Source organism: Pelophylax lessonae (genome assembly GCF_965119305.1).
Source record: "Pelophylax lessonae genome assembly, chromosome: 3".
Lineage (NCBI taxonomy): Eukaryota > Metazoa > Chordata > Amphibia > Anura > Ranidae > Pelophylax > Pelophylax lessonae.
This window is the reverse complement of record NC_138770.1, coordinates 650,655,309-650,677,902: the sequence shown is the minus strand read 5'-3', so window position 1 is coordinate 650,677,902 and position 22,594 is coordinate 650,655,309. Positions and strand designations below refer to the sequence as shown.

At 39.5% G+C, this 22,594-nt stretch overlaps 1 protein-coding gene across 29 annotated transcripts in view; it reads left to right on the top strand.

Moving 5' to 3' along the window:
- NRXN1 (neurexin 1) overlaps positions 1 to 22,594 on the top strand; it is a 2,145,734-nt gene that overhangs the window by 1,087,324 nt on the left and 1,035,816 nt on the right. The gene's annotated exons all lie outside the window — the stretch shown is intronic.

The following is a 22,594-nucleotide window of genomic DNA, read 5'->3' as shown; positions in this document are numbered from 1 at the left end:
ATACAGAAAAAATATATGCGATTTCCTTAATGGGAACAATACATGTATTATTCCTTAAGGATATACTATATAGCAGCCATTGTCAATCAGGGCTCCGTGTAACCCTAGGTTTCCTCTGGAGATTGCTAGGTGTTCCTTGAACTGTGGCTGATTGACTTCCCATTTGATGGTTTCTGCATAGTTAGACCAATAATCTTATTAGCTATCTGTAAGGGTGGCATTATGATCACCACTTTAAGAGTGACTTTCATCCCACTGACCACCAAAGTAAGTGATATTCTTCCCACTGACCACCATTGTAAGGAGCATTCTTCCCACTAAACACCAAAGTAAGAGGCAATCTTCCCAATGATTACCAAAGTAAGGGACTTTCTTCCTACTGATGACGAATGTAAGGGGCATTCTTCCCAATGATTATCAAAGTAGGGGACATTCTTCCCACTGATGACGACTGTAAGGGGCATTCTTCCTAATGATTACCAAAGTAAGGGACATTCTTCCCACTGATGACCAATGTTAGGGGCATTCGTCTTACTGACCACCAAAGTAAGGGGTAATATTCCCACTGACCATTAAAGTAGGGTCATACGTCCTGCTGACCAACGATGTAAGAAGCATTCTTCCCACTAAACACCAAAGGGAAAGGCAATTTTCCCACTGACCACCAAAGTAAGGGACATAATTCCCACTTATGACTAATGTAAGGGACATTTTTCTCACTTATGACCAATGTAAGAGGCAATTTTCCCACTGACCACCAAAGTAAGGGACATAATTCCCACTTATGACTAATGCAAGGGACATTTTTCTCACTGATGACCAATGTAAGAGGCAATCTTCTCATTGACCACCAAAGTAAGGGACATTCTTCCCACTGATGACCAATGTAAGAGACATTCTTCTCACTGATTACCAATGCAAGGGACACTCTTCCCACTGATGACCAATGTAAGAGGCAATCTTCCCACTTACCACCAAAGTAAGGGAAATGCTTCCCATTGACCATCAAAGTAAGGGACATACTTCCCAGATGACCAATGTAAGGGGCATTCTTCCCACTAATGACCAATGTAAGAGGCAATCTTCCCACTGACCACCAAAGTAAGGGACACTCTTCCCACTGATGACCAATGTAAGGGGCATTCTTCCCACTAATGACCAATGTAAGGAGCATTCTTCCCACTGACCACCAAAGTAAGGGACATTCTTCCCACTGATGACCATTGCAAGGGACACTCTTCCCACTGATGACCAATGTAAGGGACACTCTTCCCACTAATGAACAATGTAAGAGGCAATCTTCCCACTGATCACCAAAGTAAGGGACATTCTTCCCACTGATGACCAATGTAAGGGACACTCTTCCCGCTGATGACCAATATAAGAGGCAATCTTCCCACTAACCACCAAAGTAAGGGACATGCTTTCCATGGACCATCAAAGTAAGGGACATGCTTCCCACTGATGACCAATGTAAGGGGCATTCTTCCCACTACTGACCAATGTAAGAGGCAATCTTCCCACTGACCACCAAAGTAAGGGACATTCTTCCCACTGATGACCAATGTATGGGACATTCTTCCCACTGGTGACCAATGTATGGGACATTCTTCACATGAATGACCAATCTAAGGGACATTCTTCCCACTGACCACCAATGTAAGAAGAATCCTTCCCATTAAACCCCAATGAATTATTTTTAGAAGTTTTCAGAGACTAGAAAATGATTTCAATTATTCCCACTGACCACTGATGTAAGGGGCTTTCGTCTCACAGACCACCAGAGTAAGAGACATTCTTCTTACTGAACCCCAAATAATTGGTTTTCAAAGTTTTCAGAGACTTAAAAATAATTTCAATGGTTCCCCGTGGGTAAAAAAGGTTGAGAAAGGCTGCTATATATAATAACTATTAAGAAATTAGAATTCCATTTTTTTAACCTAGTTCCCCTAAAGGGACTATATCATATTTAGTATTTCCTTTTGATCTGTTATATTTAAAACTCATAAAGGAGGGGCACAAGTTTTCACCAGATGGACCAATGTTTTTAGCTGTCAACAAGCTTCACACCAAAGATTGTTCTGTAGACATATATGTTTGCATTGTGCAATCTTGAATATTTATGTATTTGGAGGATGGAGGAAAGCACTGTACTAACAAACTGACTGGCAAGTGCTGGCCAACCTTAGAAAGAAACAATAGTGATCAGTTGGGAAATGAAAACCTGGCCATTTGTCTCTCCCACGGAGAATGTTCATCTAAGCATTATCTATGGGTTGAAGTGGGCTTACAGACAAATTGTTTCCCAATTTTTTCGCAATCCAACTGGTTGTACAGAGCAAAACATTATCTAATGATTCTAGGTACCTGTAGTCAGGTAAATACGGGGTGCTTCCAAGCATACTTTCTTATTAGAAAGTCCTGCATGTGTTGCAATTTAAGTATCACTCTGTTCGAATATTTAGTTATTTGTAAAATTAAGGAAATGAAAAACAAAATTAATTATTATATATTTTTTTTTAATTAGAAAAAATAAGGCATTGAATATTAAATAAATATTAAATAATTTTAAATATCAGTTGTTTCCCCTTCAGGGTCTCAGTTCCTATCTGTTACCAGGATTAAAAATATCTGGTAGCTGTTAGGAAATGCACCACAAATGACTATTGATTTCTTTTGGCCTCCACATGTACAGAGTAGTATACAATGGAACAGTTTAGGCAGTATTGTATGGTGTTCTCCTCATGTATTGAATCGAAACATCAAGAAACCATTGTCATGGGTGGGCTTCTTCTCCTGACAGTCTGATGAGGCATAGACAAATATAGATAACCACTTTTTCAAGTTGTTGCCTCATAGGTTTGTATTGGGGAGATCCCCGACCTACAATGAATAATATATGTGCATGTCAGGCTAAAAGACGTTTGTCTGATGATCAGCTCATTTACTTTGTCAACTTTATAGCATCCATGGCATAAACTTTCATGCAACCAGTCCATCTTAGCACTACTGATCACAGATAAGGCTGAGACGTGAAATGGCTTATGTACGCTCTCCATGGAAATCAGTCATCTGAAGGCTATAAATTATTAAACAGTCTGCATTCAAATATGAGAAAGAGGCTTACCGATTTCCTGGACAACTTCTTTAGAACATTTTACACATAAATACAATGTTAATCTGTATAACGTGTTAGAAATAATTTATGTACGTATAACAATGCACAAGTTTTCTTCAAAAATGAATGTTACATCAGGGGATGTGGACTGTGTCATTATTTTAATTCAACTATCTAGGCTTGCCCAAGATAAAAAAAATTAGACTAAAATTCATTAAAAAAAAAAACGGTGAATTGATAATTATTTCATGTTAATTTGAGGTTTAAATATCCATTAACCCCTTTATAACTACAATATGCCTTTTAAAGTCCAGATGTAAAATGCCCCCTTGCCACAAGAATATTATTAAACCTTACACTTTAAACTTAGATAGCACAAATGTGTGTCTTCTTAGTTTTTAGGCCCAACGTAAAAAAATAAAAAAATTAATAAATAAGTTGGAGTTGCACATATTGACACTGGTAAATTTTGTCTGGAAGAATTAAAAGAAAAAATTAAGACAATAATGAATGAAAAAGAAGCATGATCCCCTAGGGAGTAAAGAAAAATGTTGAAAGATACATTAATTTATATATATACAGTGTATTAATAAATTAAGGGGAATATATATATATATATATATATATATATATATATATATATATATATATATATATATATATATATATATATATATATATATTCCCCTTAATTTATTAATGTATATATATATTTTTTTTTTCCTTTTCTTTTCTTTTCTTTTCTTTTCTTTAATTGATAGATAGATAGATAGATAGATAGATAGATAGATAGATAGATAGATAGATAGATAGATAGATAGATAGATAGATAGATAGATAGATAGATAGATAGATAGATAGATAGATAGATAGATAGATAGATAGATAGATAGATAGATAGATAGATAGATAGATAGATAGATAGATAGATAGATAGATAGATAGATAGATAGATAGATAGATAGATAGATAGATAGATAGATAGATAGATAGATAGATAGATAGATGTCAAGGATGAGCCAAACCAGGGCATTAATGGCAAGTGCAAGTATATATTTAAAACAACTTTTTAATCAGAAATATTTTTTATTTACACTTTTCACCCCTGCAATTTTTATATATGTTACAATTTTTATTTATTTGAAAAGAAAGGCAGACTTGTAGAAAAAAAAAAAAAAAAGCCAGACAGATTTATTGGGTACTTTTTGTACTTCTGCCTGATTTTTCAAATGACATTTATCATGGCTGGCTTCTGGTGTCAAAGTAATTTTCTTTGAGGTTGTTGTCTGCACTTATTTTTCTGGAAGCTGTGTTAAACTGTGTTCAGTTTTTCTTTTTTTTTAAATTTAATTTATTTAGAACTTTATTATTTGTAGTAAAGAAAAATCGGGCATGTTAGCTAGAAGACATTGCACTATGCCGATTTAGGATTGACAGTTTAGCAGTTTCTCTTAGTAGCATTCAGACCAGTAGCCTGATCTGAATGCATCTCTTGTTTATCGGAAGCATGTTCAGATAATAGCCACATAAACCACCAGAATACTTTTATCAGCCAACTTCATTTTTATGCTGTTATTCTTGTTTGCTTGACTTTGACCCAATTGCCTAAGGATTTAAAGTGATATTAAGACTCCGTTCACACTATGTCGGATCCAACTTCGGGGCGACCTGTGAAGTCGCGTGCAGCGCGACTTCGGCGCGACTTGCACAAACTTCATAAAATGAATGTCTATGCAAGTCGCTCCAGGTCGCCCCGAAGTAGTACAGGACCCTTTTTCTAAGTTGGAGCGACTTGTGTCGCTCCTATTAGAACCATTCCTGTACTACACTATGGGACGCGACGGACTGTGACTTGTCAGGCTGACCAAGTCGCGGTCCAAGTCGGATCAGTGTGAATGGGCTGTAAAAGCAGATTGCTTTTTTTTAAATATCAAACATGTCATACTTACCTGCTCTGTGTAGTGGTTTTTCACAGAGCAGTCCCGATCCTCCTCTTCTTGGGTCCCCTACCAGCCCTCTTGGCACCTCCCTGCAAGCAGCTTGCTATAGGAGCACCTGAGCAGGCTCGCTGTCCATTCACCTATGGAGTGCGGCTCAGCCCTGCTCCGCTCTCTCCTTGTTGGCTCACTGGCTGTAATTGACAGTAGTGGGAGCCAATGGCTCCCAGAGCTGCCTCAGCCAATGAAAAGGAAAAGACCCGGGAGAGCCGCTGCTCTTGTGCACATAGGTGGATCCAGATGAAGCTCAGGTAAGTATTGGGGGGGGGTGGGCTAGGGTGGGAGCTGCACACAGGAGGTTTTTTATCTTATTTTGCTCACGTATTTAGCAGTATCAAACAATTTTGTTAAAAATTCCAATTTATTCCTCAAAATGATACAAACTGAAAGCAAATGTTTCAGGAAAAATAGTAATATATCTTCCCCATGTATGCTGAAAATTCACTTTTGTGTGGAGATAAGCTTTAAGGATAACCTTTTTTCTAGTTTTCCTGAAACATTTGCTTTAAGTTTGTATCATTTTTAGGTATAAATTTGAATTTTTAACAAAATTGTATAATACGTGAGCAAAAAAGATCAACTCAAAGTGGTTGTAAAGGCCCAATAGTACATATGCAGACTCAGGTGTCCCCACACAGTTAGTGCAACTGAGAAAGCCTCCTAAGGAGGACCTTATCACCCAATATCTGAGTATTGCTGTGCATATTCTTGGATCAGAGGACACTGGATAAACAAGTAATATATCTTCCCCATCTATGCTGAAAATTCACTTTTGTGTGGAGATAAGCCTTAAGGATAACCATTTTTCTAGTTTTCCTGAAACATTTGCTTTAGTTTGTATCATTTTGAGGAATAGATTGGAATTGTTAACAAGATTGTATGATGCTAAATACATGAGCAAAATAAGGTCCTCCTTAGGAGGCTTTCTCAGTTGCACTAACTGTGTGGGAACACTTGAGTCTACATATGTACAGTGCAGTAACTGGCTCCCTCAATGCCCCTATGTTGTTTCTGACTTGGTTTCCAAATCATGTTTGGTGAAAATAAAGAGGTTCTTCTCGTTTTTTTCACTCAGTTCTTTATCGCAATGGCCAACTATGCCCACCCTTGCCCTCAAATGCCTGATAGCATTCTTACATTTTTAGATTAACCTGCTCTTTCTTGCTCGAATACTAAATGAAGGATGCAGCTCTTAAGAGTAAGAGAAGAGCAGTGATTGTCATTGCTGGGACACACACTAACATGCTTTCTCTTTATTTTAACATTGCTATTCTTCTCTAATAATAAAGTGAAACCCTCCTATAGTTTTCAGCCAAAGAAGCTGCCATCTTTGCCTCTGTTTAATCTACAAATGCACATGTAATCAGTTATGACACCAGCCATTGGATGGTTTGACAGTTTGAGAGCACAACCAATGGGAGTGTTATATTTCCAGCATGTGCCGGAAACGTTACTGTTAAATGGATGGATTTACTTCCACTTTAAGTAAAAAAGATGCTCAAAATTATTGCCCACTGTTGGCCTGGGCCCCTCCTCTCCAGGGCTGCCAGCCAGCTACAGATGCCTTAACCTCCCACAGTTCCTTCCAGCTCCCATAGTGACTTTCAGTCTCCCGTAGTGGTCTACAGTGCCCCCAGGACCTCTGAGAACCCTTAGCCTCTGCAGTGCACTTCAAACTCCAACATTACCAGCCAGCCTTTCCCAGTGACATTCAGCCCCCTTTAAAGCCTCCATTTTTCATAGTGACCCTAACTCCAATAGTGTATCACAGTGGTGCCCTTCAAACTCCAACATTACCAGCCAGCCTTTCCCAGTGACATTCAGCCCCCTTTAAAGCCTCCATCGTTCATAGTGACCCTAACTCCAATATTGTGTCACAGTGGTGCCCTTCAAACTCCAACATTACCAGCCAGCCTTTCCCAGTGACATTCAGCCCCCTTTAAAGCCTCCATCTTTCATAGTGACCCTAACTCCAATATTGTGTCACAGTGGTGCCCTTCAAACTCCAACATTACCAGCCAGCCTTTCCCAGTGACATTCAGCCCCCTTTAAAGCCTCCATCGTTCATAGTGACCCTAACTCCAATATTGTGTCACAGTGGTGCCCTTCAAACACCAACATTACCAGCCAGCCTTTCCCAGTGACATTCAGCCCCCTTTAAAGCCTCCATCTTTCATAGTGACCCTAACTCCAATATTGTGTCACAGTGGTGCCATTCAAACTCCAACATTACCAGCCAGCCTTTCCCAGTGACATTCAGCCCCCTTTAAAGCCTCCATCTTTCATAGTGACCCTAACTCCAATAGTGTGCCACAGTGGTGCCCTTCAAACTCCAAAATTACCAGCCACCCTTTCCCAGTGACATTTAGCCTCCTTTAAAGCCTCCATGTTTCATAGTGACCCTAACTCCAATAGTGTGTCACAGTGCTCCCCAACCTCCCACAGTGCTCTGTAGCCATTCCAAAAACCTCATCTCTGATAGGGCCACCAAGTCTGCTGAAAATTCTCCTAACCAACTCTACAACCCCCATTTCCCCTACAGCACATGTGTCTAACACAAGGCCATTTTATGTGGCCCGTGCACCTCTCCTGCAGCTGCAGGAGAGATCCAGCCTTTTTCCAGACCCTGTGCTTTCTGCTTTTCAGCACTGCCTCTAGCTTCTTCCTAGCAGGAGCACAAGGAAAGGGAGGGTGGGGAACTCAACTTCTGATGGTTGGGAGGCTACTGACCTCTTATGTAAGGGTAGGGGATGCTCTGGACATCTAGTCTTACATATACAACCGGCCCTTTTGAGGGCAATCATATTGATGGTGTGGCCCGCGATTAAATTGAGTTTGACACCCCTGCCCTACAGTGACAGCCAGCCCCCTCCAGAAACCTCATCAGCTACAGAGCCTCCAAGTCTGGTGCAAAGTCCCCTAACCTCCCTACCTCTACAACCTCACCCCCCACAGTGACATCCAGTCCTATTTAGAACCTTCCAGCATATCAATACATATTTTGTATTCACATATTTCTATTGCGTAGGTATAAACTTTACTCTTTACTGTTCACTGAAAGGTTTTGGAAGCATTGACTGGACCTTAGCCTAAAAACGTTGATCCACTGCGCTAAACAGCTCTGAACAGAAAGAGAGGCAAAGTGATGACCTTTGTCCTAGCTGTGACACACATCATGGCATCTTTTTTTATTGCTTTCATTTGGTATTGGACTAACCAAGAGCAGGCTGATATAAAAATAGACAATATTTTCTGTGTCCTGGCAATGGTAGAGGAGATACCCTCTCCTGTGTCACCCATTACAGCACAACCTTCATTTACTATCAGTGCAGGCAAGAGCAGGAAACGTTTTAGAGTGACTGTTGTTTAATTAGTGTGGCCATCCAGCTGCCGTGTAGACTGTCTACAGTGTAAATCTGCCATGTAGAGTGTCTATAGTGTAAATCTGCCATGTAGGTAGAGGGCGATTGAAATATGTTTTACTGTACGCATGCCCTGCAAACCCTTCTTCCAGGCTGCCGCTAATGTAGGATTTTTTTTACAGCACTTTGATGATCTCATAGGGAAGATGATAAGGCGTATCTTGCTGCAGAAACACCGTAAATTAAAAATGATATCTGGGGAAGCATCTGTAGATGGAGAGGGAGTTTTCTAGCTTTATTTGCTTTGTGCCTGGAAATCAGAATTAACATTTAAAGTAGGTTTAAGAAGCGGTTAACCACTTGCCGACCAGCCACCGTACTTATACTGCGGCAGATTAGCTCTGTCCTGCGAAACGACGTACCTGTACGTTTTTTTGTGGCACAGCTAGTGGGGGCGCACGCCGATTGGCCACATTGGGGGCCAATCAGTGGGCTCGGCAGCTACGATGTCCGCCGGGCACCGGCGATCGCTCCCCGTAGAGACAGAACGGCGGTCTGACGATGTAAACACGGCAGGCCGCTGTTCTGTCAGTAATGAACACAGGGTTTCCTCCTATTTAGGAACATAGGTCTCTGTGTTCATCCAGCAAGCCCACAGAAAGCACCCCCTAGGGTAGTGATGGCAAACCTTGGCACCCCAGATGTTTTGGAACTACATTTCCCATGATACTCATGCACTCTGCAGTGTAGTTGAGCATCATGGGAAATGTAGTTCCAAAATATCTGGGGTGCCAAGGTTCGCCACCACTGCCCTAGGGACACATTTAACTCCTTTATTGCCCCTGGTGTTATCCCCTTCCCTGCCAGTGTCATTATTACAGTATCAGTGCATATTTTTTTAGCACTGATTACTGTAGTAATGTCACTGGTCCCCCTAAAAGTGTCAAAAATGTCAGTTAGGTGACCGATCTGTCCGCCACAATGTCACAGTCCCGCTAAAATACGCTTATCGCCGCCATTACTAGTTAAAAAATAAATAAATAAAATAAAAATGACATAAATCTTTTCCCTAGATTGTAGACGCGATAACTTATGTGCAATATACACTTATTGGGTTATTTTTACCAGAAAAATGTAGCAGAATACAAATTGGCTCAAAATGATGAAAAAAAAATTGATTTTAAATTTTTTTTTTTTTTTTGGAATAATTTGTAGCAGAAGGTAAATAATATTATTTTTTTTTTCAGACTTGTCGCTATTTTTTTGCTTGTAGGGCAAAAAATAAAAATCGCAGAGGTGATCAAATACCACCAAAAGAAAGCTCTGTTTGTGGGAAAAAAAGACATCAATTGTCCGTTAAATTCACGCAGTGCAGAATCGCAAAATAGGGCCTGGTCATTGAGCAGCCAAATCCTCCGGGGCTTAAGTGGTTAAGGGGGGTCGCTCCCTGGGTGGATACACGATTGATGCAGTTGTATCACTTATGCCTCGTACACATGCAACGATTATCGGCCGACCGATCGTCCGACTTTTGTCCAGAGTGGTGTTTTGTTGGTTGGAATGTGCCTAGACTGCACACAAATTTTCTCGGCCAACAAAAATCTACTTCAAAAGTGATTTCATGTGATGGTTTACTTTCCGTGTGTTTTTTCTTCTCTGAGCATGCCCAGTCTTGCTCATCAGATTTTTGTCTGTCAAAATCTGTACTGACTGACGGAAAATCGGCCGTTGTGTTGACGGCCAACAAAAATTTTATAGCCTGCACACCAGATTTTTTTTGGCCGAAAAGTCGGAGTCGGTTGTCGGAAGCATCATACTAACAAGCCGAAACTCGGCCGTTCGGACGTTGGCCGAAAATTCACGGCCAATAATCGATGCGTGTGTACGGGGCTTGATAGCCTAATAAACTAGCTTTTGAAACAGTGCACTGGTGTGCTCCTCCTTTTCCTTGGTGTCCTTTGATGGTGACTCTCCGTCCACAGAGAGTGGGAAAAGTGCAGGTCTGGAGCAATACTTTAATTGTTTTTTTAAGTACATTCAGAAGCTTAAAAAATATAATTTAGAATTCAGATGCTTATCATAAGAGGGGCGCTTAAAAAAGTGCAGCATCATTAAAAAAAAAAAATATTTGTTACGATCCATACATTATATTGTGATTAACACAATTATGCAAAGCTAATGCTATCGATTTCATTATCCTTACTAATCAACTTGCATACTTTTTCTACATCTGTGCAGCTTCCCAAATGCCCATTACAGTACTTAAATGATTAATGACCAGGCTTAGAAATGCTAATTGAAAATATTCTCCTTTAGGAACTTTAAAAAAGCTTACTAAAACCGTTTTCAGACCAGCTTATTATGTCAGTGAATGTTGTCATTCCTTTTTTTTTTTCCTGAACCCCAATTTACTCTTAAATCGATACCCAATTCTTCTGATATTCTCTTTTTTTTTAGCCCTTTGTAAAAAAAAAATTTAAAAAAAAATAGTTTTTCATGTTACAATTTGAGTACAGCAGTACTTTTAGCTCCAATAATTACATATAATTACTTCATTATTATTTCCTCTTGGCTGTGCCCAGTGCACATCACAGGTAAATACAGCCTTTTAATTGAAGCTTATGGCTAAGCATTGGACAATCAAGAGAAGTTCATCCTGATTCAGTTCAAGTGCTTCTAATGAAGAGATAATTGTTTTTAGCTAAAAGCTTCTACTTTTAGTTGAACAAAGAAAAAAAAAAAGTTAAGTTTACTCTTTAATCTCTAGGAAGATAGTTTAAAATACAGTTATGATAACCTAGAAATAACCTAGAAATTTACGCAAATGTATATCGCTTCTAAATGCAGAGAATATTCCATATAAAAATGCATGATACTGTTTTTAACATGCTTAAATTGGCAATATGTGAACTGATCCACGTATTAGCATTTGTACCATATTGTATTTTTTTTAAGATGTGAAGGGTCTTTTAATTGTAATTTATTCCGCAAATTAATTCATGCATTAAAAATAATCTGCATACAGAGGAAGGCCTGTGCGTCCCTCCATAGATTTGTATCCCGAGACCATCACTGACCCACCATCAAACTGGTCATGTTGAACGATGTTACAGGAAGCATAACGTTCCTAATTTTTTTGAGCAGTGTGTATATATATATATATATATATATATATATATATACAGTTGTAAATATATACAGTATCTCACAAAAGTACAAAGTGCCATGTGAAACTTCCAGCGACACTGTTACAGTGCCGGGACAAGGTCATCCAGCGCCCAGGGCAAAGATGCCAATCTGCGCCCCCCTTCCCCTAGGGTTAGGGTCAAGGCATCCCCATCACCGCAATAAACCATTGCGTCCAGGGCAACCGCCCCCTCCTGTCCACCCTTTGTCCCGGCCCTGCACTGTTATAAAAGCTGTACACTCACTACTTTACATTGTAGCAAAGTGTAATTTCTTTAGTGTTGTCACATGAAAAGATATCATAAAATATTTATAAAAATGTGAGGGGTGTACTAACTTTTGTGATACTGTATATTTAAAGAAAAATTTAATCAGAAATATTTTTTATTTACACTTTTCACCCCTGCAATTTTTATATATGTTACAATTGTTTTATTTGAAAAGAAATTAAAAAAAAAAACGTGAGGGCTGTACTCACTTTTGTGAGATACCATCAAAAAAACATATATATATATATATATATATATATATATATATATATATATATATAAATATATATTCCCCTTAATTTATTAATTTATATATATATATATACATTTTTTTTTTAATTTTTACATATATGATGCTTTGTCATGCCTCCATCTTGCCTCTGGCACCTGCCATTAATGGCATGGTTTAGCTCATCCTTGACTTATGCCCATTTTGTGTATATATGTATATATATATATATATATATTTTTCCTTTTCTTTAATGTAGATAGATAGATAGATAGATAGATAGATAGATAGATAGATAGATAGATAGATAGATAGATAGATAGATAGATAGATAGATAGATAGATAGATAGATAGATAGATAGATAGATAGATAGATAGATAGATAGATAGATAGATAGATAGATAGATAGATAGATAGATAGATAGATAGATAGATAGATAGATAGATGTCAAGGATGAGCCAAACCAGGGCATTAATGGCTAGTGCCAGAGGCAAGACAAAACTTCATGCTGCCTAGGCAGGATCGCCACCCGAGCTGAATCGGGACTGAAATAAGAGAAAATGGTGGACAGTTTTATAAATAAACAAATAAATATATATATATACGTTTTTCACCACTCCTCATCTTCCCAAACCACCTTGTTGGTTAGTTGGACAGACCAAAGACAAATAGGGGTGCTCAGAAGGCAAAAGAGGTAGGATAAAGCTCATTGTATAAAGGAAAATATAAAAATGTATAGAAATAGATAACAACAAATAAAAAAAATAAAAAAAGTAATAGGTAAATAGTATACAGAAAAAATGATGGTGACCTTTGAATTATTATTATTTATTATATTTTGTTTCAAATGTTAAGATTTGTGACAGGCATAATTAAAAGCCAAATGCAAACCAGGTTTTTGTTATCCAAACTAGAGAAGGCTGATTTAGAGAACTGCAAGTATTTCTTAGCTTATGGCTGATTAGTGATCTTTAGAAGAAGTCACAGACAGGTAATTTCCACCATAGGAACACAGATAGCCATAAAAACATGAATAAAAATGAGGGACAAAATTGGGAATGAGGGAAAAATTAGGGACATATTATGAAAATCCTTACTCCTTACTGGCTGTACCAACATCCCTTATATATATCAATATAAATTATATATATATATAAGTATATAAATATAAATTATATATATATATATATATATATATATATATATATATATATATATATATATATATATATATATATATATATATAAATAAATATTTATTTGGTTAAGCAATGAAAAAATGAAAAAGGCTTCACCATTTCTATGCTCTAACCAAAAAAAAAAAAAAACAAATATAACACTATGGCTACAATTTAGGGACCTTTTAAGGATTTTAGCGACATCTGGGCAGTTTACTTATTCAATTATACAGATGCTGTTTTGTTATTTAGTATTTTTAATAATTACTACAATCACCTCACTACAATTACTTTTAAATTAGATAGTATTTATTTGAAATCGCTATCAGCAATCTGGGTACAACATTTTAAATAAAAAAAACAAAAAAAACATAATTATTGACTTTAATGGTTTAAAATAATCTCACAGTCCATATTTTCCAATATTTATTTAAAATATTTTTTTTTGTTAACAATTTGTGCATAATGTATTATGGTCAAATTAACTTTAATTTATGTAGTGTTACTGCCACTGTTTGTTTGACATAACTGGGCTCAGACTGTACCAAAAAGCTAATTCTCATCCATAACTTCAACTACTGAGTAATTACAGCTTACACTTGTGTCTTGGGTGCTTTTTCAGTGCAATAACTAATTGTATGTAACCACTGCACCAATTATTTCTGGAAAGGATTGATCTGCTTATATAAAGCTGCATACAAATAGCTTTCAACAGGTGACTAACCAATGAAAAATGCATAGTCCTGTCATTTGTTATAACATATTACATAACTAGAGCTGGGGGGTCTGAATTTTATTTCTTTATTTTTTATTTGTAGTAAAAAGATAATACAAAATGCCGTATTCCCTCCCTTTGTTTGGTAAATCCAAGGTTCCAAGCATATCATCTATTCAGCTTTAGGTTGGGGCCTTTTGCAAGAATAATAATAATAAAAAAATAAAAAATACTAATCCATCAGATGCTTTTGCATCCATGCCCAGACATAGGGATATTAATACATTAACATATTCCTAAAGCTAAAGTTTAAAGGGTATTAAAAAAGAATAGCGCGCAAATGCAAAAGAAATAACTACCAAATCTGAAGACAATCCATAAATAAAAATGGGGGTTTGGTCCCACCATATGGCCATATCGTGCTCAAGCCCACTACTGCGTCAAAGTACCCCATTATCGGTGGGTCCTACACTATCCATGAAAAAGAGATGAATCCAGCCTAACCCTTGGAGATAATACTCCTTGCTGGGAAGGATGTGCAAATGCACTACAGGCGACTCCTACTATATCCACTAGATGGTGGACACTGATTGAGTACAGGTGTGTGTGGGGGGGTGGGGAGGGTTGCTCAACCTCGATAGTCTGGTCAGACCGAATACATAATAAACAGGCAAAAAAATTTGGGGGAGCATACCCATGTATTTCTAAAGCTGCTGCAGCTATGAACCAAAAGACATGTATATTAAAAAAGAATAGCGCGCAAATGCAAAAGAAATAACTACCAAATCTGAAGACAATCCATAAATAAAAATGGGGGTTTGGTCCCACCATATGGCCATATCGTATATCATATTTTTTGAAAGTTTAAAGGGTAACTCCACTTTCGTGGGAAAAAAAATATCAAATAAAGAAAAAATAATATAGCGCATACAATTGTGACACACATCATATTGTAATTGAATGTTATTAAAAATTACCTTTACTTTTCAATCTGCAGCTGTTGTCATTTTCTGAAAATGCAATGCAATATGGCTACCTGGAGGTGTTCTGTACACAGAATGTATACTGACCACACCCCCAGAAACATCATTTCCTGCTTGTGTGATTGGCTCATTAATTTTCCCAGAAGTCTGCACTAAGATACAAGTCCGATTTTTGGCATCCCCTGCAACAAAAATGTCATTTTTGGAGAGATACTCCTAATAGGAACACGTCTAAAGGGATGCAGGCCCAGCAGCTTCCGTCATTAGAGCTCTGCAGCTGCACAGCTGGTAGATAATTATGAAACCACTCCCATTAGACCCACTCAGCACAGAGGAACAAACAATGATTTCTTCAGGATAACAAAAGGAAGGAATCTGCAACAAAGTTTGTTAAAATCCTTGCAACGTACAGAGATCACCCAGAGGGGAAGGTTTTTTTCTCAACAAAAGTGGAGTTACACTTTAATCTGATTATATTTTGCTTTCCTTGTTTCCTCCGAGCCCTCTGTCTTCATATAAAATCTTTTTATTTTTACTACATACCTTATTTTAGATCTGGTGACATCATTACATGATCTCTGTGTTTCTCTATGCAATGCAGGCGGGTCATGGCTGGTAGGAGGAACGGCAGGGTGCATAGTTTCCTGAAAACCTCACAGCATCCTCAGTACTTCTCTCAAGAGTCTTAAAGCCTGATAGTAGCGGGCTGGCTCTTAGGAGCAGTTTTTTGAATACCAAAATGCCTTAATTATTATTAATATTCAGGATTTATATAGAGCCAGCAGTTTAAACAGCGCTTTACAATATAAAAGGGAGACAATACAGTTACAATGCAATAAAATACAAGAGGATTAAGAGGGCCCTGCTCAGAAGAGCTTACAATTAATGGGCGGTAACCATTCTGGCAGAGTTAGAGTTTGTAGGCGGGCTGCATTTGCGTGCCCCTATTAGCAGCCCACATGGGAAGCAGAGCCTCCATAATTGAAAGAACTGAAATACAGTAATTGAAAGGGCCAGGTATAGACAGGCTGGGGAGGAAAGGACTGGATGATGCTTAACTGAAATGTGCACTATAAGACTTGCTGCAGCTTCTAATGAACACTGTGAGAAGTGCACACTGGGCAATGAAATCAGAATAAGAAATTTTAGTAGTGGAGCAAATTATATTTACATGTGCAGATTAAAGGTAAGGCTGGAGATCAGCTTTAATGTAGATGTAAACCCTGACAAAATAAAATGGGGTTTGCTAAACCTCTGTGTATTGTAAAAAAATGCCATTTTTAAAAAATAAAATCCCTTATTTCTCCTTGTTTTATCTGTATTTGCCTCTAAGTGTTGCTGATCTCTTGCAGCCTTTTTGAAGCCATTTCTGACTATTTACACTCCAGTGATAACTGCATGGCCTTTCCCAGGCTGGGCTTCCTAGCGGTGACAACAGTGGGCCATGCCTGTATAAACTGCATTAAAAAACACTTGTAATCTCCTTCAAATGTCCCTGTAACAGGATGAGAGACAGGAGTACAGATAGGAGACAGGAACAGAGTTTTCACCTTACACTAGGGGTCTCCTAACTGCAAACCGGGGACCAGATGTGGCCCTTTGCTTGCCCTTTTCTGCCCCTTGGTGCTGTATTTCTCCCCACTGACACCAATAGTTGGCCATAATTCCTCCCACTGACACTAATGATAGGGCACTATTCCTCCCACTGACACCAATGCTGGGGTATTATTCCACCTACTGACACCAATGATGGGGCACTATTCCTCCCACTGACACTAATGATAGGGCATTATTCCTCCTACTAATATCAATGAGAGGGGGCACTATTCCTCCCACTAATACCAATGATGGGGCATTAATCCTCCCACTAATACCAATGATGGGGCATTATTCCTCCCACTAATACCAATGATGGGGCACTATTCCTCCCACTAATACCAATGATGGGGTACTATTCCTCCCACCAATATCGATGAGGGGGCACTATTCCGCCCACCAATACCAAAGAGGGGGCACTATTCCTCCAACCAATACCAATGAGGGGGCACTATTCCTCCCACTAATACCAATGAGGGGGCACTATTCCTCCCACTAATACCAATGAGGGGGAACTATTCCACCCACTAAAATCAATGAAGGGGGCACTATTCCTCCCACTAATATCAATGAGGGGGAACTATTCCACCCACTAACATCACTATTCCTCCCACTAATATCAATGAGGGGGAACTATTCCACCCACTAACATCACTATTCCTCCCACTAATATCAATGAGGGGGCACTATTCCTTCCACTTACACCAACAGTGATGCACTGTTTATTCCACTGACACCAATAATGGTGTACTATTCCTTTCACTGACACCAAAGATGGATCACTATTCCTCCCACTGACACCAACAGTTTTCCTGCCACTGACACTAATGGATGGGCATTATTCATATATCAATGATAAGACACTATTTCTCTCACTAACACCAACAGTGGCACACTGTTTCTTTCACTGACACCAATGACAGTGTACTATTCCTTTCATGGTCACCAATGATAGGGCACTATTCCTTTTACTGACACTAATGATGGGGCACTATTCCTCCCACTAATATAATAATGGGGCACTATTCCTAATATTAATATCAATGATGGGGCACTATTCCTCCCACTAATACCAATGAGGGGGCACTATTCCTCCCACTAATACAAATGGTTTGTTTTGTAGAGGGAGACTGAACTGAAGCATTCTAGAAGTTGATCAGCGGCCTTAAGGGATTTTTTGGGATTGGTTAGGGTGATGATAGCATCATCGACATATAGGCCAATTTTGTGTTCTGTGTTCCCTATCGTGATACCAGGTATTGATGATGTTGCTCTAATGGACTGTGCAAGGGGTTCAATGACCATGGCAAAAATCTTGTGTTGGGCTGTTGGTGATTGGAAAGGGGTCCGATATTATGCCCGAGGTCCACACTCATGCATTTGGAAAGGAGTAGTGGCAGTTAAAAATGTTACTGGGAGTCCAAATTTACAGAGTACTGCTTCCATATAGATCCAGTGGACCCTATCGACCGCCTTCTCTGCATCCAGTGAAAGGAAGAGAGAAGGCGTTCGACTGTGCTCCACAGATTGTATAAGACCAATGAGACGTCTAGTGCCGTCAGACGCTTGTCTACCCAGTACAAATTCAACTTGGTATGGGTGAAAGTTTTGGGGGATGATCGAGGAGAGGCGCTGTGCTAAGAGCTTTGCATACAGTTTGGTGTCTGTGTTTAGGAGTGATATTGGATGGTAGTTAGCAGGATTTTCAGGGGCTTCGCCAGGTTTTGGCAGTGTAACCACTAAGGCTTCCAAGGATTATTTGGGGATTCACCCCATGGAGGCGTAATGGTTGAAGGTATTACTTAAATAGGGGGGTGAGAAGCATTTATAATATTCATTGGGGAAGCCATCCGGGCCAGGTGCTTTGTGTAGTGGGAGTAGTTTTATGGCTAAGGGATTTCCATGGGGGAGAAGGGTGCCGACAGGGATTCTAGTTGGGCAGAGGAGATGGAGGGAAGGTTAATAGATGAGAGGAAGGCTGTAATGTCTTCACTTTTAGGGGAAGCTGGTGGGTCTGTATCTTTGAGATTATAGAGTTTGGCATAGAATGCACTAAACTTATTTGCTATATCTAGTGGGTTGTTTAAGTGTTTACCATGGGAATTTGTGAGGAATTGAACTTTTTGGTTAGAAAGTTGTCTTTTTATTTATTGGGCTTGAAATTTACAATATAGAATTGAAGTTTAAGTCGCTTTATGTAGTAATCAAATTTCTTATTTAGGTGTTGGCTAAGTTGGCATCTGATCTTTTTCACTTCTATACTTTATCGGTTGGGCCTTGTTTATTTATTTGTTCCAGGTTTCAGATTTGTTTTAGTAAGGTTTCTGTGGTGAGTAAGGGTTTTTTTTTTTCATAAGCTCCTAATTTTATGAATAGACCCTGTAGAAAAGGTGTGTGCACATTCCAGAGTGATCATCAATTGAGTGTGAGTTAAGTTTGAAGTAGGTCTCAATCTTGGTTTGAATCGCAGCTTCATGTGAGGGGTTGGTTAGAAGGGAAGAGTTTTGTCTCCATACAGTTTGTCTTGGGGATTGTTTATGATCGAATATTTTTATGGAGACTGGCGCATGATCGAACCAAGTGATTGTGCCAATACTTGCTTCTGTGACTGATTGGAGTAGGTATTTATCGGTTAGGAAAAAATCGTTCCGAGAGTAAGATTTTTGAGAGTGGGAATAGAAGGTGAAGTCCCGTTCCTCATCATGTAAGCACCTCCAGGGATCATATAGATCTTCATTTTTCAGTAGTGAGGATATTGTGGAGGGCCTTCATTTAAATGGGTTGGAGGTGTCAAAGTTGGTGTTGATAATGTCATTATAGTCCCCACAAAATATAATCAGATCAGCTCTATATGGTGTCAACTTAGATAGCAGGTTTGAGGAGAATTTTTGGGCTGTATTGGGCGCCTAAAGATTGACTAAGGTGACACGTTGGTTCTCAATTGTTGAAGAGAGTTCTAGGTATCTGCCGTTTTCATCAGATTCACAGTAATGAAGTGTAGACAACACAGAGGTGCTGATAGCGATCATGACCCCTTTCTTTTTAGTGGGGGCATTAGCAAAAAAGCAATGAGGTATCTCTTGTGTGAACATGTTGGGGCTTTGGTTTTAGAAAAATTTGCCTCTTGGACATTGAGGACATCTGAGTGTTTGAGTAGAGCCTCCTTCCATACAAGGTTTTGTTTGAAAGGGGAGTTCAGTTCTTTAGCATTCAAAGAGGTGATTGTGAGGGCCATAATGAGGAGTGTTACCTTGAGTTGTGAGAAAGGAGAACGAGACCACACCTTTAGGCACTTGTCAAGTAAATGCAGTAAGGTTATCAAGTCAGTTTATAAAGTATAAGGTTAGTACAGATGAACAATATGCCACTATATAGATGAGTTAAGAGAAAAAAAATGAAAACAGAACCGGTGTAGCACAGTAAGAAGTAAATTACAATTCACACTAGAAATAGAATATCAACAATATGTAATGAACGATATAGTGTGCTCAGCACACTGTAACCTGTGGGAATGGATTCAATAGACGTATCGTTGCCCATGCTGAATCCATTGTATGCTTGGGATCAGTGGCAATAGTAGCTGTTAGTCTCTGTCTTTACTGGGTGCCGGGTTCCCGGGGCTGGTGGTGTTGGTTGGGAGTTTCCACACCCTGTTGCATTAGGAGGGAGAGGTAGCAACCCCCAGTTGGTCAGCTTTTTATATCCATTTTTGGGTGTAAGAATGGGTATTGATTGCTGTTGATAAGTGACCATCAATTTGGTAAGGAAACCCCACTTGTAGGGGATTTTTCGTTCTTGTAGAATGGAAGTGATAGGTGCGAAGGCTCTACGCATTTCAATTGTGGCTGGAGAGAGGTCAGTGAAGAGTAGGATATTAGCGTAGGGTGCTGGTAAGGGATTGGTTGGTTTGGCGGTGTGGAGAATTTGCTCTTTTACATGAAAAAAGTGTACCCATGCCAAAACATCCCTTGGGACATCAGCGGGGAGATGAGCAGGTTTGGAAATTCTGTTTGCTCGGTCTTTAGTGAGATCACAAGCGTTTAAGTGGGGAAGTAGTTGCGAGAACAGTTCCTGCAGTTAGGGAGTGAGTTAATTTGCTTTAATTGATTCTGGGATGCCCCCCGGAATTTGATATTGTGTCACCTAGAGCAATTTTCTAGGTCAGTCAATTTTATTTTAATGCAACATGTTTCTTCTGCATGGTGGTCATGTGCATCCAATAATTCGTTATGTGCTTTGGCATGGTCATACATATTTTCCTCCAGTGCATCAGCTCTCTCTTCTGAGCAATCAACTCTGTCATGTATTTGAGAGATGGAGAGGAAGTTCCCTGTGTAGATCTTTTTGCAGAGTGAGGAGCATGGATTTAAGCGTGGCTTCAGAAACTGGATTGTCTGATACAGGGATGGCTGCAAGGGCTGGAGTGTGCTCTGCTTCAGTGGGACCACCTGACAAGCTGGCCCACAATTGCTTTTTTGGTTGGGGTCCTTTGCAAGGGGAGAGAGCAGGAGAGGATGGCAGTCTCTTTCCTCTGTCTGCCGATTGCGTTGAGGGGGTCTCTGGTGATGGTAGTGTGTCCACGTCCTCCCTGGTGATCGTGGCAGAGGAATCTTCTAGGTGGGGAACTGCTTGTTGTGTCTCCTCAGGCTGGAAGCTGGAGGATATGCCACGGTCATTCCAGGAGCCGGCGCCATTTTGGGCTTAGCGCATGGCTGTTGTGCCATAATAATCGGTGTTGTTACTGGTACCCCCTAAAGTGTAAAAAATGTCAGTTAGGGGTCCGATCTGTCCGCCACAATGTCGCAGTCCCACAAGAGAATCGCAGATCGCCGCTATTACTAGTAAAAAAAACCAATAAAAATGACATAAATCTTTCCCGTAGTTAGTAGATGCAATAACTTTTGTGCAAACCAATCAAAACACGCTTATTGCGATTTTTTTTTTTTTACCAAAAATACAAATTGGCCTAAAATTATAAAAACGTTTGATTTTTATTTATTTATTTTTTTGGGAATGTTATATAGCAGAATGTGAAAAATAATGTTTTTTTTTTTTCAGAATTGTCGCTATTTTTTTGTTTATAGCGCAAAAAATAAAAATCGCACAGGTGGTCAAATACCACCAAAAGAAAGCTCTATTTGTGGGGAAAAAAAGGACATCAGTTTTATTTTGGTACAGCGTTGCACGACTGCACAATTTTCTGTTAAAGTAACGCAGTGCTGAATCGCAAAATATGGCCTGGTCATTAAGGGGGCAAATCCTTCCAGTCCAGAACTGGTTAATTGTGAAAAACAATTATAAAGGGCTAATTCCCACAGTTTCTCTGTGTCCGCTAATAAGGATTTTAGTGTATTTTTTGTGAAAATATTGGTGGGGGGGGGGGCTGCTAGGTAGGCTGTACTGGGCCCTGTAATTTCTAACAGCAGCTCTGCTAATGCTGGTATCGGTATTGGTGCATCCCTACTTCTAAATATATAAAACCCGTAGTTAAGCTGCATTCTTACCAGGGATCGGCCGATTATTGGCAAAGCTGATATATCGAGGGCCGATATGCACTTTCCCCGATATATCGGAATCGGCCCCGGAGGTTACCGATATTTCCGATATTTTGGGAAAGTGCTTGTATCGGAGTGATGCCTGCAGCTAGAGGCATAACCCCGGTACCGGTGTCCATAGCCGACCGTCAGCTGACTTGTAATGACAACCGATGCGGCTGAGAAATCACTTGGCTGTCATTACAAAGAGCGGGAGGGGAAGTCTCCCCCCTTATGCCGCCTTCCGTGGCTCACCCGGGTCTCCCGTCCAACCGAGAGACCCAGGCAACCAGCCTGCACAGCCGCCGAAGACCCGATCAAAGCCGATTTTGTCTCTGATCGGGTCTCCGTGTAAAAAAACCTGGAAGTGATGTCATGACATCACTTCCAGGTACTTGGCGCCAGATTAAAAAAAATGACAGCA